This window comes from Gopherus flavomarginatus, chromosome 9 (assembly GCF_025201925.1).
Source record: "Gopherus flavomarginatus isolate rGopFla2 chromosome 9, rGopFla2.mat.asm, whole genome shotgun sequence".
NCBI lineage: Eukaryota > Metazoa > Chordata > Testudines > Testudinidae > Gopherus > Gopherus flavomarginatus.
This window is the reverse complement of record NC_066625.1, coordinates 89,268,770-89,284,164: the sequence shown is the minus strand read 5'-3', so window position 1 is coordinate 89,284,164 and position 15,395 is coordinate 89,268,770. Positions and strand designations below refer to the sequence as shown.

The 15,395-nt window shown below is 44.6% G+C and overlaps 1 protein-coding gene across 3 annotated transcripts in view; it reads right to left on the bottom strand.

The window, feature by feature from the left end:
* Positions 1–9,264, bottom strand: part of GLCE (glucuronic acid epimerase) — a 99,492-nt gene extending 90,228 nt beyond the window's left edge. For all 3 annotated transcript variants that reach the window (XM_050967569.1, XM_050967568.1, XM_050967565.1), the window contains exon 1: positions 9,179–9,264. The gene's annotated coding sequence lies outside the window, so the exon portion shown is untranslated. The remainder of the gene's footprint in view (positions 1–9,178) is intronic.
* Positions 9,265–15,395: the final 6,131 nt, after the last annotated feature.

Sequence of the window (15,395 nt, the reverse complement as noted above, 5' to 3'; positions counted from 1 at the left end):
AAAACTGAAGTTGTCATAACATGTATAACTTCCTTGAGAAAATACTGAACCAAAATGTATACAGACATTCCAATATTCAGTTTTATCACATATTAGTATTATGCCAACTGCAGTTTTACTTTATTTGCACAAACTTTAACTAATCTACAGATCCACTGTCTTATGTAACCACACTTTGAATATGCAACTAAAACTAAGTAATGTGATGTGAGCTGGTATTAATGGGGCATTTTAACTTCTCTGATATCTGCTGAAAGACTAATACAGCAAAATATAATATGTCCTTCAAGTTCTTAGCATGTATAGTGGACAACTTTCTGATTTAGAAAACTGAGGAAACAATTGGGGATCCATCCATTTTGGATCTGGTGTTGACCAACAGGAATGGAATTAATTATAAATGCAAAGGTGGTCAGGAACTTGGGAGGAAGTGATCATGAGATGGATGAATTCAAGATCCTAGGAAAGGAAGACATGAGAACAGCAAAACAAGGACACCGGACTTCAGAAAGGCAGATTTCAACCAACCCAGAAATAGTAGGTAAATTCCCATGGAAAGACCAATTAGGAAGAAAAGGAGTGGAAGGGGCTGGCCGTTCCTAAAATGATGTAATACCTGATGCTCAACATCAAGTTATTCCGATGCAGAAGAAAAGTAAGAGAGTCATAGGAGGCCAATGTGGTCACACACAGAGCTTTTTAGCTATCTAAATACCAAAAAGGATACATATAGGAAATGGAAGGTGGGGCATGTCACTAAGGATGTATACAATGGAATAGCGCAAGTATGCAGGGACAAAAATCAGGAAAGTTAAGGTTTGAGTTACAGCTGGCAAAAAATGTTAGAGACAACAAGAAGGGGTTCTACAAATATGTCAGACTAAAAAGAGAGATCGAGGATGGTGGGTCCACTGCTCAGTGGAGAAGGTGAGCTAAGTAACAGAAGATGCTAAGAAGGCAGAGCTGCTCAATGTCAACTTCGCTTCAGTCTTCCCACAAAAAACATATGACCAGATGACTAGCAAAGTTATCATAGACAATAAAGGAGAAGTGAGACATCAGTATAAGTAAAATCTTCTGACTAATCTGAATGAATTCAAGTCAGCAGGGCCTGATGCTATTCACCCAGGGTGCTGACGGAATTAGCTGAAGAAATCTCAGAGCCCCGACAATAATATTTACAAACTCATGGATGACTGGAGATGGGCTAAGGTAGTGCCCATCTTTAAAAAGGGGGAAAAGGAGGAGCTGGGGAACTATAGACCAGTCAGCCTGACCTCGATACCTGGGACACTACTAGAGCAACGTATAAAACATTCAAACTGTGACTACCTGGAAGATGAAGGAGTTATTGCTAGCAGCCAGCATGGATTTACTAAGAACAAATCATGCCAAATCAACTTGATTTCCTTCTTTGACAAGAACGAGGAGTCCGGTAGCACCTTAAAGATTAACAGATTTATTGGGGATAAGCTTTCATGGGTAAAAAACCCACTTCTTCAGATTTGCCCAAATAAATCTGTTAGTCTTTAAGGTGCCACCAGACTCCTTGCTGTTTTTGTGGATACAGACTAACACAGCTACCCCTCTGACTCCTTGACAAGGTAACTAGTTTGGTAGATGGGGGAATGCAGTGGACATAACATACCTGAACTTTAGCAAGGCTCTTGACACAGTCCCATATGACATTCTCATAAGTAAGGTGGAGAAATGCAAGCTTAGTGGAACTACTGTTAAGTGGCTACATAATTGGTTAAACAGCCATAAACAAAGAGTAACTATTAATGGAATGATGTCAGGTTGGAAGAAGGTCTCAAGTGAGGTTCCACAGGAATCTATTATGAGTCCAGTCTTATTAAACATCTTTATTAATTACCTGGATGTAGGAATAGAGAGCATACTGATCAAATGTGGAGATGACAAAGCCAGGGGGAGTTGTTAACACTTAGAGGATAGAGCTAAAATTCAGAGGTATCTTGATAAATTGGAGAACTGGGCTATAGAAAACAAAATGAAATTCAAAGATGTAAGGTGCTACACTTAGGGAAGAAAAACCAAATTTACAAATACAGAATGGGAGAACTGGCTTGACAGCATCACTGCTGAGAAGTATCTGGGAAATGTGGTAGATCACAACCTCAACACGAGTCAACAACATGATGCTCACGCAAAAAGCAAATGCAATTTTGGGATGCATTAACAGAGGCATAGCATGCCGGTCATGGGAAGTAATACTACCGCTTTACTCTATGTTGGTTAGTCATCAGCTGGAGTAGTGTGTTCAATTTTGGTCACTAGTTTATAGAAAGGATGTAGAGAAACTGGAAAGGATCCAGAGGCAAGCAACAAAGACTATCAAAGGGATGAAATGCAAGCTTCATGAGCAAAGACTGAAAGAATGGGTATGTTTAGTTTGGAAAATAGGAGATGGGGGGGGGACATGATAGAGATCTTCAAATACTTGAAAGGCTGCCATAAAGAGATGGAGAAAAGTTGTTCTCTTTTGCTACAGTGGGCAGGACAAGAGGCAATGGGTTCAAACTACAGCACAGCAGATTTAAATTAAATCTCAGGAAAAACTTCCTAACTGTAAGAACAGCAGGACAGTGGAACAGACTGCCTAAGGAAGACACAGAAGCGCCTTCATTGGAGGTTTTCAGAAAGAGGTTGGGTGAGTTCAATCCTTGAGGGGGCCATTTAAGGATCTAGGGCAAAAAAATCTGTCTGGGGATTGGTCCTGCTTTGAGCAGGGGGTTGGACTAGATGACCTCCTAAGGTCCCTTCCAATCCTGGTGTTCTAAATCCTGCATTTTGGCAGGGGTTAGATTAGAGGACACTTGCTGACCCTTCTAGCCCTATGGTTCTATGAAACAGTTTTTCAAATAGAAAATGCCTTAAACTGGGCCTAGCTAGCTTTCCCCATAGCAGTAAAAACCACCCTGCCATCCCTGTATTTATCCTCTAAACTTTGTTTAGGTGCATAAAATCTTTAGTGTAATAATTTTGCTGATTTGTTATAGTGAAATATAAGTCAAAACAGTACAGAACATCTCTGTACACATTCACTCTGCAGCCCAAGCAAAATATCAGATTTCCCTCACTTGAGAGTCTGCTGAAATGGTCAATCTGTTCTGAAGGCCTTTGGCAGTAAAAATATTAAATGCTTTAGAATGCCATTAAGACTTGAATACCACATTATTTCATGTTTCAGAGTGGTAGCCGTGTTAGGCCGTATCAACAAAAAGAATGAGGCGTACTTGTGGTGCTACAAGTACTCCTCATTCTTTTTACATTATTTTATGTCATTCATCAAGCTTTAAAAAGAAAACAAAAAAGACCCAAATGGTAAAGTAACCATTTTGAGAAATCCCATAGTAGTTGCATAAGAAATCTACCTTTTAATCTTATGGCTCAATCGTTTGGAGAAAGACCCACTTAAATTAACCTTACTGAAGCTCAGCTTTTCATGTCACTGTTACCAGTGAGGGAACAAAGTCTCCCAAAACAGCGAGATGCTATTAGGCAAAGAAAGCCACAAAATAATTATATGTATGTAGGATAAAGACAGTGCTCTGATTATTACCACCACCTATTTATATTACAGCAGTACCCTGACACGTCAGTCAAGATAAGTGCCCCATTATGTGGAGGGCTGTATAAATTTGGAATAATGTCCCTTATTTTATTTTTCAAGTCTAAAATCAGTACCGCAAACTAGTTAGTGTAATTCTATTAAAAAAACAGGAAATGCCAGTGACTAGATCTCCAAAATAATTCCTTTTCCAGTTGAGGTAGCACTGTAAAAAAAAACCAGCATTATATCGTCAAAGAATCTGTCAGACAATAAAAAGAGCTCAGGACACTTGCTTTGCAGAAAATTACTGCCAAATGCTGCCAGATCCAGCTTTTCTTCTGTCTGGCCCACTGGCCAGACACTAATATTTTAGACACCTGCTAATTTTTAGCAGTATAATATATTGCATAATACCACCAACACAGCCTTCCCACGACTATTTGAGGATGCTTTACTGAACTTTATCTCATGCTTTAACATTTTACTATTGTTTCCATACTGAAGGTAATACTACTACTAGGAGAAAGGAGATATGGGGGTTCACAAGAGCATCACTTCAAAAGTGAATGCCCATATTTCCTTTCCCAATATGAATGTTTTCACTTTACTTTTAAGTTGCTTCTCATATCTGAGAACATGATGGCAGAAACCATCACATCCTGGGTACAAAAAATGGCATTTAAAAAATGTTAGTAAGTATCATGCTGGTTAAATTCACTGAACTAGTCTGGCATGTCATTAGAATCGTTGTCTTGAGCCAACAAGTTTAACAGCCAATACATGTCTTCAGAAGCATCTTCAGAACCACAGTACAGTGTGCAAGTTTTAACAATACTGTTTGCATATTTGAAACAGTTTAAGTTGCAACTTGTCAAGTTGCTCCTTCCCGCATCCCCACAACTAAACAGGATTCAGTTACCTACATAAGGAGCAATTGTTGTAGAATTACACTTCAACTTAATACGGACATTTATGTATTACCATCACTGTGGCATCTGATAACTTTACAAAATTCACTGAAGTGAAAACAAGGACGCTAGACAGACATCAACTGAAATATCTGACCCAGAAAAAGTTTGTTAATAGTGCCAAAGAATATATTTGCAGGGCAAGATACTTTCACAGAAAGTGCTTTGATAGTGTCATTTCACTTGTTATGACTTGCCAAATTTAGAAGTGCATAGCGTCCTTACAGTCTTTCCTGTTTAGCTAGCGCTGACTGAAGATTTATTAATATAACTGGCAATCCCTACATCTATCGGCTGTATTGTTTAAGTTCATACTATCTTTAAAAAGGTTACTCCCAAATCTGATTCTGCTGGCCTTGGTTTGCAAAACTTCCATCAAGTCAACAAGTGTTGTTTAAGAGGGCTGCAAGATTGGGTTCACCTATACATAATTCTTCAAGCTATTTGCAGGGCATGGAGTGTTTGCCTGAGCCAACATTAAGATTTTGCAGTATTATTTATATTCATGCATGATGCTACCAAGGGAAAAAACAATCTTATTTGTATATATATATATACACACACAACTGTTATTAACAGACCTTCCCCTTACTAGATTCTTACTGGTAATTGTATACACAAATGCATTTTTCCATAAATAAATTTCATGCAAAATCCTCATGCAAAGGGTTATTTTCATATTGCATTTTTGAAGGGGTACATGCTATGCAGAAAAAAAAAATGTATGTGTAACCCCCATGCCTGCTTGGTGTGGTGTTGTCTCTCTCTAGTGGCACCTAGACCCATCTAGAGCTTGATGAGTCTACTACAGCCGTGGCTAAGAGCCAAACAGCTTTTGGCTCATGCAGTAGAGACGCATACATCTAGTTCCAGAAGGTCCCAGGTTCAGTCCCGCATGACTGAGGTCCATTCATATTACACAGGAAGGCATTGTTGTTCTGATTATCTAACCTTAAATTTGCCTAAACAAGACCTTCCAATTGCTAGGGTGCTGAACCAGAGGCTTGAATTGTTTTAATTTGCCCTCCCACAGAAAACTATGTTTTGATCATATATTCATTACTTTTTGCTATATCCTTTCCACACTGTTCAACAGTCACTATCTGAATGCACAATAAAGTGCCAATGCAGACTTCGACCAATTGAAAGAAATTCAAACTTAAAGAGGCTAGATATTCTAGCAGTAACATCTCTAGCACAAAAATGCTTAGCTACTGATTATTAATGCATCCATAACATCCCAAAGCTTCAGTTTATGAGATCTACTACATGCTAATAGGGTACTGACAATACTTTACATAAACATCAGATAGAAGTAGACCTGTTCAATAGCTTAATGTACTTTCACATATGTAGGCGATGAAGTCTTTTTTTTCATATGGCCTCAGGGGCTGATTCAACAAGGTGCTGAGCACTCAATTCTCAATTAGTTCTTATATGATAAAGTACAGAGTAAATAAGTATCTACAATACTGAAATTACATTATTGACATTAATAGGGGAAGGGGGGGAGATCAGTGATAACTGATGAACAAAGACTTTCAAGAAACTGATCATGGAATCAACATCTAGTCAGATGAATTGCTAACAATCAGAGTAGAAAAGCAACCTTGGCTGCCTCTCTGCATGTGAAAATCAAATACAAAACCAGTAATATCAGGCAAAAAATATTGAGGGAGATTATCAAACAAAATAAAGGATGATCTAAATACTGTACTGCTGAGCAACAGTATCAAAAGGAAGACACACCTAACTCAAAGATAGAGGCTTCCATTCTCAATCTTTGTTTCCAGACACCCTAAGACCCTATTTTCACCACTGACAAATAGGGAATATCCATAATTGAGCAATGTGAGAAGACATGAGAATTCTAAATGCGACTTAAATACTCCACAGCCCTCGTTATTGCCTCAACCTCAAAACTGGGTATAGATTAAAGACAAGGACAGTGTTACAACTCCAGCATCTGTTAGATGACAAGTTTACATTCTTAAGATATACTAGCACAACAAAAAAGGGGTGTGCATTAATAGCTTGCTGATGCACATCTTGAGTACCCTGCTTTGGTCTTCAGTTGCACAAGACATATGTCAACAGAAAGTCAGGCCTGGCTTATTGCTAGTAGAACACAGATTAATTTATTTTACTTTTTTTTTTTAAATGACCTTTGAAAATAGTTTGACTAAAAAAACAGTCACTCACCTTCTTGTGACTGCTGTTTTTTGAGATGTGATGTTCATGTCCATTCCAATCAGGTGTGTGCACGTGCATGGCAGCCAGAAGATTTTCCCCCTAGCAGCATTCATTGGGTTGGCCTGGTCGCCCCCTGGAGCCGCACCTTCATGGTGCTGAATACAGAGCCCTGTCGACCCACCAACCCCTCAGTTCCTTCTTGCCAGCTACTCCGACAAAGGGGTAGGTGGGTGGGTAATAGACATGAACTACACTTCACGAAAAACAACAGTTACGAAAAACTGAGTAACTGTTTTTTATTCTTTCAGTGCTTGTTCATGTCGATTCCAATCAGGTGACTCCCAAGCCTAAATTTTGGAGGTGGGGTCAGAGTTCAGATGTCCACTGACTGGAGCTCTGCTCTGCCAAAGGCTGCATTAACTCTGACCCACTGGGTAATTGCATAATGTGCCGTGAAAGTATGTATGGAGGACCAGGGCGCTGCTCTGCATGTTCCTGGGTTGGACCCTGTGCCTTGGTGGAGTATACTGTGAGCAGAGGGACAGGTACCCCCTGCCAAGGTGTAGCACTCCTGGATGCAGGACATAATCCACAATGAAATTCACTGGGAGGAGACTGGAAGTTTCTACATCCATCAGATCAAATTGGAGTGGTTCCCTGGATGAAGCCAGAGGATACAGGTACATTTAAGGAAACGGCACTCCCCACTGAAATGGTTGTTAGAATCACAGAACTGATGCAACTAATATTGTAACAGCTATAATATCAAAGATGAAGTACTCCTAAATTTTATATTTCCTAACATACTGTAAGTCTAACAAATCAAAATTATTTCTGTCCCACATAAGCAGGTAATACTCTGCCCCATTTCTATGGAACCAACACCACTGTCAAGAGGGAAATCCATGCCTTTTGGGAGGCCAGAATAATGAGTCAAGATCCACTGTTACAGAACAGAGGAAGATATGCTCCTTAACAAAAGGGTTAGAATATTCAACTTTGTGTCTCTATGTTTAATTCATGTTGTCTTTTGACAGCATGAGTAGCTGATAACAAGACACTGACAATAGCCAGGTAACAGGGGCTAAACCAGGGTCAGAAGCATAGCCTGAGCTTTAAATATTTGTGCTGTAATCAGTTCACATCACACCTTTAAGGAGGTAGTAAAACAACCTCAGTTCCACATGAACAGGTGCTGGCATAATACAAAGAGCTATTCACAAGCTCTCATCTATGCCAGACTGCACCTGCAGTAATGAAGCATACAAAGAAAAGGCTGCTCTTGACCAAGTATGTGAAAAACAGCTAGCATAAAAATTCCCAAAGTAAATTTACTCATCCATCAAAATTATCCGTTACTTTACAGGATCATCCTAAGGGTGGCAACTTTTTATCAGAGTTTGTTCAAGATTGGATTACTCATAGAATGCTCTGGCAGCAAAACCCAGTACTTTACCCACTCTGATGAATAAAACAAATATCAACCTGCCATCAGTGCCTTTAGCCCTTCCTCCAGAAAGAAATGCATTGCTCCTCCTTCTCCTCCTGGACCCGAAATTTCAAAATCTCCATCCTGAAATGTGAAGTCCCTTCTACTAAGCAACTTGAGAAGGAGAATGGAAAGAAGCAGTTTTATTTGCTTTGCACAGAAGCCAAAGTGAACATGAAAGCAAGAGTGTAAAACTGTCTCTGCTGCAGACACAGAAGAGCATGGAGCTGAAGAAGTGGAGGCAGGGTTTGATTGAAACAGCTACAACCACGGCTGTCAGCGTAAAGCAAATATGTCTCCTTTCTAACCAGTCCCGGAGTGTCTGACTTCCCAGTTGGCTGTTTCTTCCGTTGTCTCTCAAGAGAGTTTGGACACGGTCCTGCCTATAACCCACCGCTCCCAGGTACCATCACCCTCAGTGTTTACTCCGTGTAGCAGGGCAAGCGCTTGCTGCTGCCAGACCCGAACCCACCGGTCTCGGTACTAGCGGGGCAGCCTGACAATTGCTAGACGGAGCCAGAGGAACAGGGCGGAGGAAAGAGACCAGGAGGCTGCACAGACCTGGCGCTGCCCCCCACCCAGCAGCGATCTGCCAGGAACCCACGTGGCCCCAAGGCAAGGCAGGGGTCAAGCCAGAGCCCCCCGCCAGGGAAGCGTGATCCCGCCACCGGGGGGTGGGGGGTTAACCGCCATAGACCCAACTGTAACCCGGGTGTGTGAGGGAATCGCTTCGAGCCTGCGGGGGGGCTGCAGCCGCTCCCCCCGCACCTATGGACGCCACAGGCACCCCGCCCCGCCCCACCTGTCAGGCGGCAGCCGGGCCCGCAGCCCCGAGAGGGGGCAGCCGAGCCCCGCAGCCGGCCCCGGCCACCCCGCACGCCGGAGAGCGCAGCGCAGGCGGGAGATGGCCCCGGAGCCGGGTCCTGGCTGTCAGGCGGCCCCGGCAGCTCCCACCTGTGCAGGGCGGGCCTCCCTCGGCGCGGCGGCTCCTGCCTGTCCCCGGCCCGGGCGGAACCACAGTGCGCGGGGCTCCGGGAGGCGGCGACGTGGGGCCGCGCCGAACCCCGCCCACGCGGCCCCCGCTCCAGCGGGGCGGGGACACGCGCGGCCCAATCCCAGCGCTCCGCCCCGCACCGCCGTCCAATCACCGCGCGCCGCCGGGCTCCGCGGCGCGGGGCTAGAAAGCCGCGCTGAGGCAGGAGCCGGCAACGGCCGCCCGCAGCCCCTTCGCCTCAGGCCCGCGGGCGGGGTAACCCCGGAGCCGGCTGCCCCCGCCTAGCAGCGCGGCCCCCCGTCCCCCCGGAAGCGCCTACCTGGGCGGGGGCGGCGGAACCACAGCGCCGGGGGGACCCGCCCCCACTTCCCGCGAGAACCCGGCGGGGGCGGGGACACCGCGCTCCGCCCGCGATGGGGGCGGGCCAGGTTGGGACCCGGCGTCCAATCGCAGCGCGCCGCCGCGCCCGGCGGGGGAGGGGCCGCGCTCGGCCGGGGCCGGAGCCCCCTGCAGGGCGGAGCGGTCCTGCAGCCCCCAGCCCGGGTGTCTCCGGGGCAGCCTGGCCGCCCCCTCGCTGGAGCTCACGGGGACCCAACCCCCGCCTGCCCGGGGTCCGTGCACGCGGGGGAAGGGACAGCCACGGGGGTTCACCCGCCACGCGGGGTCCCCTGCTCTGTTCATTCCCCGGGGCGCCCGGCACGGCCCCCGGTCCGCAGACAGGCCCTTGCTCCGCCCTGCGCTGGCAGCTGTGGCAGCCTCAGCGTTCATCAGCCTCCCGCCACAGGGCTTGGGACTGGCCCCCAAGGGCTCGGCGGGGCTGTGGCGGCACCAGCCCTTTTGTCAGTAAAACGCTGCTCGCTCAGGGGTGTGAAAAAACACACACGTGCCCCGACCGACATAGGTTTGACAGACGAAAGTGCTGGTGTGGACGGAGCCATGTCTGCCAGAGACACGTGCCCACTGACATAGCTACCCCGCTCTAGGGGAGTGGGTTAATTATACATAAAGCAGCTACATAGGAGACCGTACAGCCGCCCAGTCTGTACTGTATTCACAGCCTGGAGATGCCGCAGGGAGTGAGAAGGGGGAAATGAGCTTCAGAGGAGGGAGCTCTGGGGCTCCTGTCTTTAAGGAAGTCCCCTTTGAGCTGCCATAGACCTGGTGTCCTCCATGGCCCTTGTGTTCTGCTTTCTACCAGCAACCCTTGAACACCTGCTGTACCCAAGAGTCTCTTAGCGGAGGACTCAGATACTGGTATCCACCTCCTATTTCCAAGACCCTGTGTTGCTGCTCCCACCCAGCCCCTGCACCCACGTCACTAGAAGTGGGGAAGGGCTACCCATGTTATGGAGTCCCCAGCCAAGCCCCCCAACAGCATGAAGCCTGGGCTTTAGCCTCTGTTCATCAGCGAGGACATCGAAGAGGTTACAGAATCCTCCAGCCTCGGTTGCAGCCTCACTATACGCCAATCTAACTGCCCCATAGAACCTAGTCATGATGGGATGACCACATCCTGGTGCAGCTTCATGAAAATTGTTAGGGTAAGGGCCCTTAGGGTGGCTAATACATAAGGGATGAAAACTATCCTAAGAGCATCTACTCCTGCATTCATAATACAGCCTTAGAGAGTCACTGATCCCCTTTCTAAACCACAGTATATGGGCACATTCAGAATGTGTCTGTTTTAAAATTCAGATATCATGGAAGGGAAAATCTGAACCTCTGCGCCATTAACACAAACAGGTTGAGTGTGATCTCCATTGAACACTTGCCTTTTCTCTTTTAAAATCAGCATAAAGACTAATATTGTGGATGTGCTTGTGTAAACACCAAGTAACTGCTTGGGGACCACACACTCCTGTGGTGACTCCACCATTACAGGCTGGCTTGAATGCTTCTTTTAGCAGCGACACGAGGCATGGGAGTTCAAAACATGTAGCTGATATTTCTCCCCGCTGCATCCGCCAATGAATTTGGGACTCAGGTAGCTAGGCATTGGTGGGTAACCACTACAGCCAACAACAAATTGATGTAGTTTCCTATCTTCATGTCTTGAGTCATGCATTTTGCCTAAATACTCCTGCCAACAGGACTCTCAGAGAGCCACCCTCAGCTGAGTGAGTAGGCACTGTGCTAAATTTGTCTCATCTAACAGTTAATGAATGAATATTTCACACTGAATCTCAAATTTTGTAAGTACAAAAATTAAACCAATTTATCTTTTTAAAGAAATATTTGTATAGCTATATTCTTGGTACTCCCGATTTCTCTGCCCCATGGTTTTAGGAAGAATACAGATTTTTTTGGAAAACCTACTCAGTCCACTCCACAAATTTAAAATGCTAAGAGTTAAAGATACTATATGATTCTCCTACAATGTAGTGCTTTGAAAACACTGTGGGCCAGCTCCTTAATTGGTATATTCTGTGTAGCTGTATTGAAGTTATCCACCCAGTCAACACCCTGTAAGGATCTGGCCCCATGTAATCTTCAGCAGTATTGCTGTTTTGAAGTAAAGCCTAACACCGCTTTCAGAAAGCAGGTATCTTTTCAATTCATTAGAGCTGCAGCAGGGCTTCTGCTCACAGCCATAGGAACCTTCAGTCTACTGAAACATCAGCACTCTATGCTTCCATTTACTTTGTACATGTGCTAATTATTTTGTCAAGAGGAATTATAGGAAAAATAAAGAGATTCATAACTACATATGCTGGGATTTAACAGCCACATTTTTCTTCCCTCTCTTAATAGCCTTACAAAAAAAGAGAGAAGAAAAATAAATTGAAACAAAATTGGAGATACTTTCAATAAGTTTAATTCATGTTCCTCTCAATTTGATTAGTATAGAGATATTCTTGGCTAGTGCTGTGTGAAAACTGCAAAAAAATCTTGGCAAATTTTCTCAGCACAAATCTCAATTTAGTTCTGCTGCTTCATGGCTCACAACTTTAGGTTTTCACACACTTGTTGCATTGAAACATGCACAGTTCCACCACACTTCTACAGCTGCCCTTCTGCAAATCTTTACTACCTGGCTAACAGTGCTCACTACTGAGAAAGGTCCTACATAAAGGAATAGGGTTATCTGTAGCAGCAAGCAGTTCATCTGTTAGATAGTAAGGCATTTGCAGGATTGGTTTCTTTGTCCCAATCCATGGATAAATTCTTAGGGTCAGACCACTGGCTCTGGCCAAGGACAATGTCCTAATAGAGGCCAATCCACTGCCCAGGATAGAGTGCAGCAGGCTCCAGCCATGCCCTGGTATGTTCTTCCATGCTACTGGGTGCTGGGAGAAGGTAGAGGAGAGCCAGCTTTACACTATCTGGGGATCTCCCTATGCAAGGGGAACACCCACCTGCCCAATTAGGACAGCTTTCTGACCAGTGCAAAGTAGTCAGAAGGGAGGAAATCTGACCACATGGCCTTTACATTCTCACTGCCTTATTGTTTGGTCAGGCCTTCTCTGCCAGTCAGTTCCAAAACCAAACCCTGGGCTTGATTTTCTTCTCATACCATTTTTCTGCTAGAGTTACACCAGTGGTAACTCAGGATTTACACTGATGGGATAAGGGGAAAATTATGCCCTCAACCTTTAATCCAGCCTTACTTAGATATTTCAGGTCCAGGATTCTTTCAGTTTTCGTATAAACGTCCACTTCAAAATTACAAGTGTTGTCTGAGTCACTTAGGGCTAGATCCACAATGGGGACTTAGGCTCAGCTTTGCGATGCCTAACTTTAGGCATCCTACCACCTACTGGAATCCACAGCACCAATGCACCTGCCCAAGCTCCCTACACCAAGGGAAGAGTTCGGCACCTAAGAAGGGGAACTGGAAAAGCCAGCAAGCTGAGGCCTGGTCTACACTACAGTTAAGTCAATGTAAGGTAGTTTACATTGACTTAATTATGTCAGTACCTACATTGAAGCCTTGTCCCGCCAATGTAAATGCCCTGCTACACTGACATCAGAACTCCACAGGAGGTAGAGGGCTTACGTCAGTGTAGTTAGGGTGACGGAGTGTCCTCTTAGACATTGCGTTACTTCCATTGGCTGTGGGCTGTCTTGTCATACTGGAGCTGTGACATTGGCAAGAAAGCTGGTCAGCTAGAGCCCAGCTGCCCCTGGCTCTCCACTTCCAGCTGGGCTGCTGCCCAGAGGCTCCCCATTCTCCACTTAAGGAGCCAAGAAGCCCAGGCAGCTGCCCCCTGCTCCTGCCCTGGCTTTCAGCCCCTTTTCAGTCTGTGGAAGCGCTCCTGGTGGGGATGCACACCATCGACAGAAGAGGGGCAGGGTGGACATCAGCCATCCCAGTAATTATTGTGCTGGCTTTAAGTTGACCTAACCTAGATTGACTTAGGACTGCAGTGTAGACATCCCCCGAGGTGGCGCTAGCCTATGTGAGCACCCTAACCACTGGGTGAGGGGGATTCTGGCCTGGGTCTCTCAGTGTCTCCCACTGAAGCTGTTCCACTTTGTATAAATAATTAAATAGTAATTGGAACAGAGACTTGACTCTCCCTAATTCACAGTGCGCGCCCTAACCACTGCCTAGAAAGCCATTCTTGTACTCTCGCTGGCTACGTAGGTATTTCAGACACAGTGGAACATCTTCAACAGGGGGAGACTTACCCCACAACAGCCCTACCCAATTACATGGGAGAAGAGAGAGCTGGGTTCAAATTCCTATTGCATAGCTGGTAGAGTGGTGACAAGTGCTCTAACACCTGGGCTAATGGTTACAAAGGTGATGCAGTGCTTTCTACTCATTGCCTGTGATCTAAGCACACTTGTTGGATACAGTCCCATAGGCAAGACAGGTGGGCAACAGCTAGTGTAAGGATTCCAGGAGGGATTAGGGACCTGGGACATAGGATATGTCTACACTGCAGCTGGACAATACGATTCCTAGCTCAAGTAGACATACCCATGCTTGTGCTGATCATGCTAGTGCACTAAAGACAGAAGCATATCCACTTCCACCCATATACACTGAGAGTCTTGGACAGGATCGTACTCAGGGCCCCATCCCATCCTGCTGTCTGTTCAGCAAACAACTGTGCTGCTATTTTTAACTGTCTAGCACAATCAAAGCTAGTGCCGTATGTCTACCCAAGCTGGAAGTTACTCCTTTCAGCTGTGTTGCAGACATACTCTTAGGTGGCTGTGTGCATATACAGCAGCAGAAGTGAAAGCACCTGAGAGACTTTAGCAACAGAAATGAAGGTGCCCTCAGGGTTAGGCAGCAGATAAGGAGTGGGATTTGAGGATCTAAATTTTGGATTGAGGCACCTAAATCCCTTTGTGTGTCTAGCACTTCATGAACTCAGGAGACTAATGGTAAATTGACCTTTCACTGATTTTAAATTAACCAAGTGAAAAAGCACTCAGTAAGGGCCTTAATTAAAGCATTATCTTAATTAATCACCATTGGACAAATTGTAGAAGAGGGGAAAGTATCTTATGGTGCTTCAGTGTTATGTAACTTAAAATGATGTCGAAGGTCACATGCAACTGAAGAATCTTAAAATTAAATTGTGATTCGGATTACTTTTCAAAATGTGAATGGAATTATTTTTAAAGTTGCTCCCAAAGATTGCTTCCATCATCGCATACACACAACACTCCCTCGTCTAAATTATTCATTTTTTAAGTTACATTGGAAAGACAGAATTGTAAAGTAAAATGCAAAGAGATGTGAGGATTCTGAAAGGTTATTGCTTTTTCTTTACTTTTTTTTTTTTAAAGAACACAATAGGTACTTATAACCTTAGTCATCACAGCAAGTCACTTTCAGAAATTCACAATTGCAAATGAATTCAAAACCCTAAGGATGCTTTTACATTCTTATGCCAGAAGTAATAGGTCATATACAATACATTTTTTATATTTAGCACCTTTTGTATTAGACCTTCTCAAAGTGGTGTACAGAGAATATAGTTCAATATAAATTGTCAGTTTCCCCACATTAAAATACAACAATAAAAAAGAAAACTTCAGATGTAAAGGCCCCATTCTTTTACCTTTTGGCACATTGGAGTACTTAATGCCACAATTATTTCTTAAAGTAAGGATAGCAGAACAGGCCAAATGGGGCTAATGGAATATTACTCCCAAGCAGAGTGTTTCAAAAATTCAGCACATAGAAGGCAAATGTCCTTGCTTTAAAGAACTTCA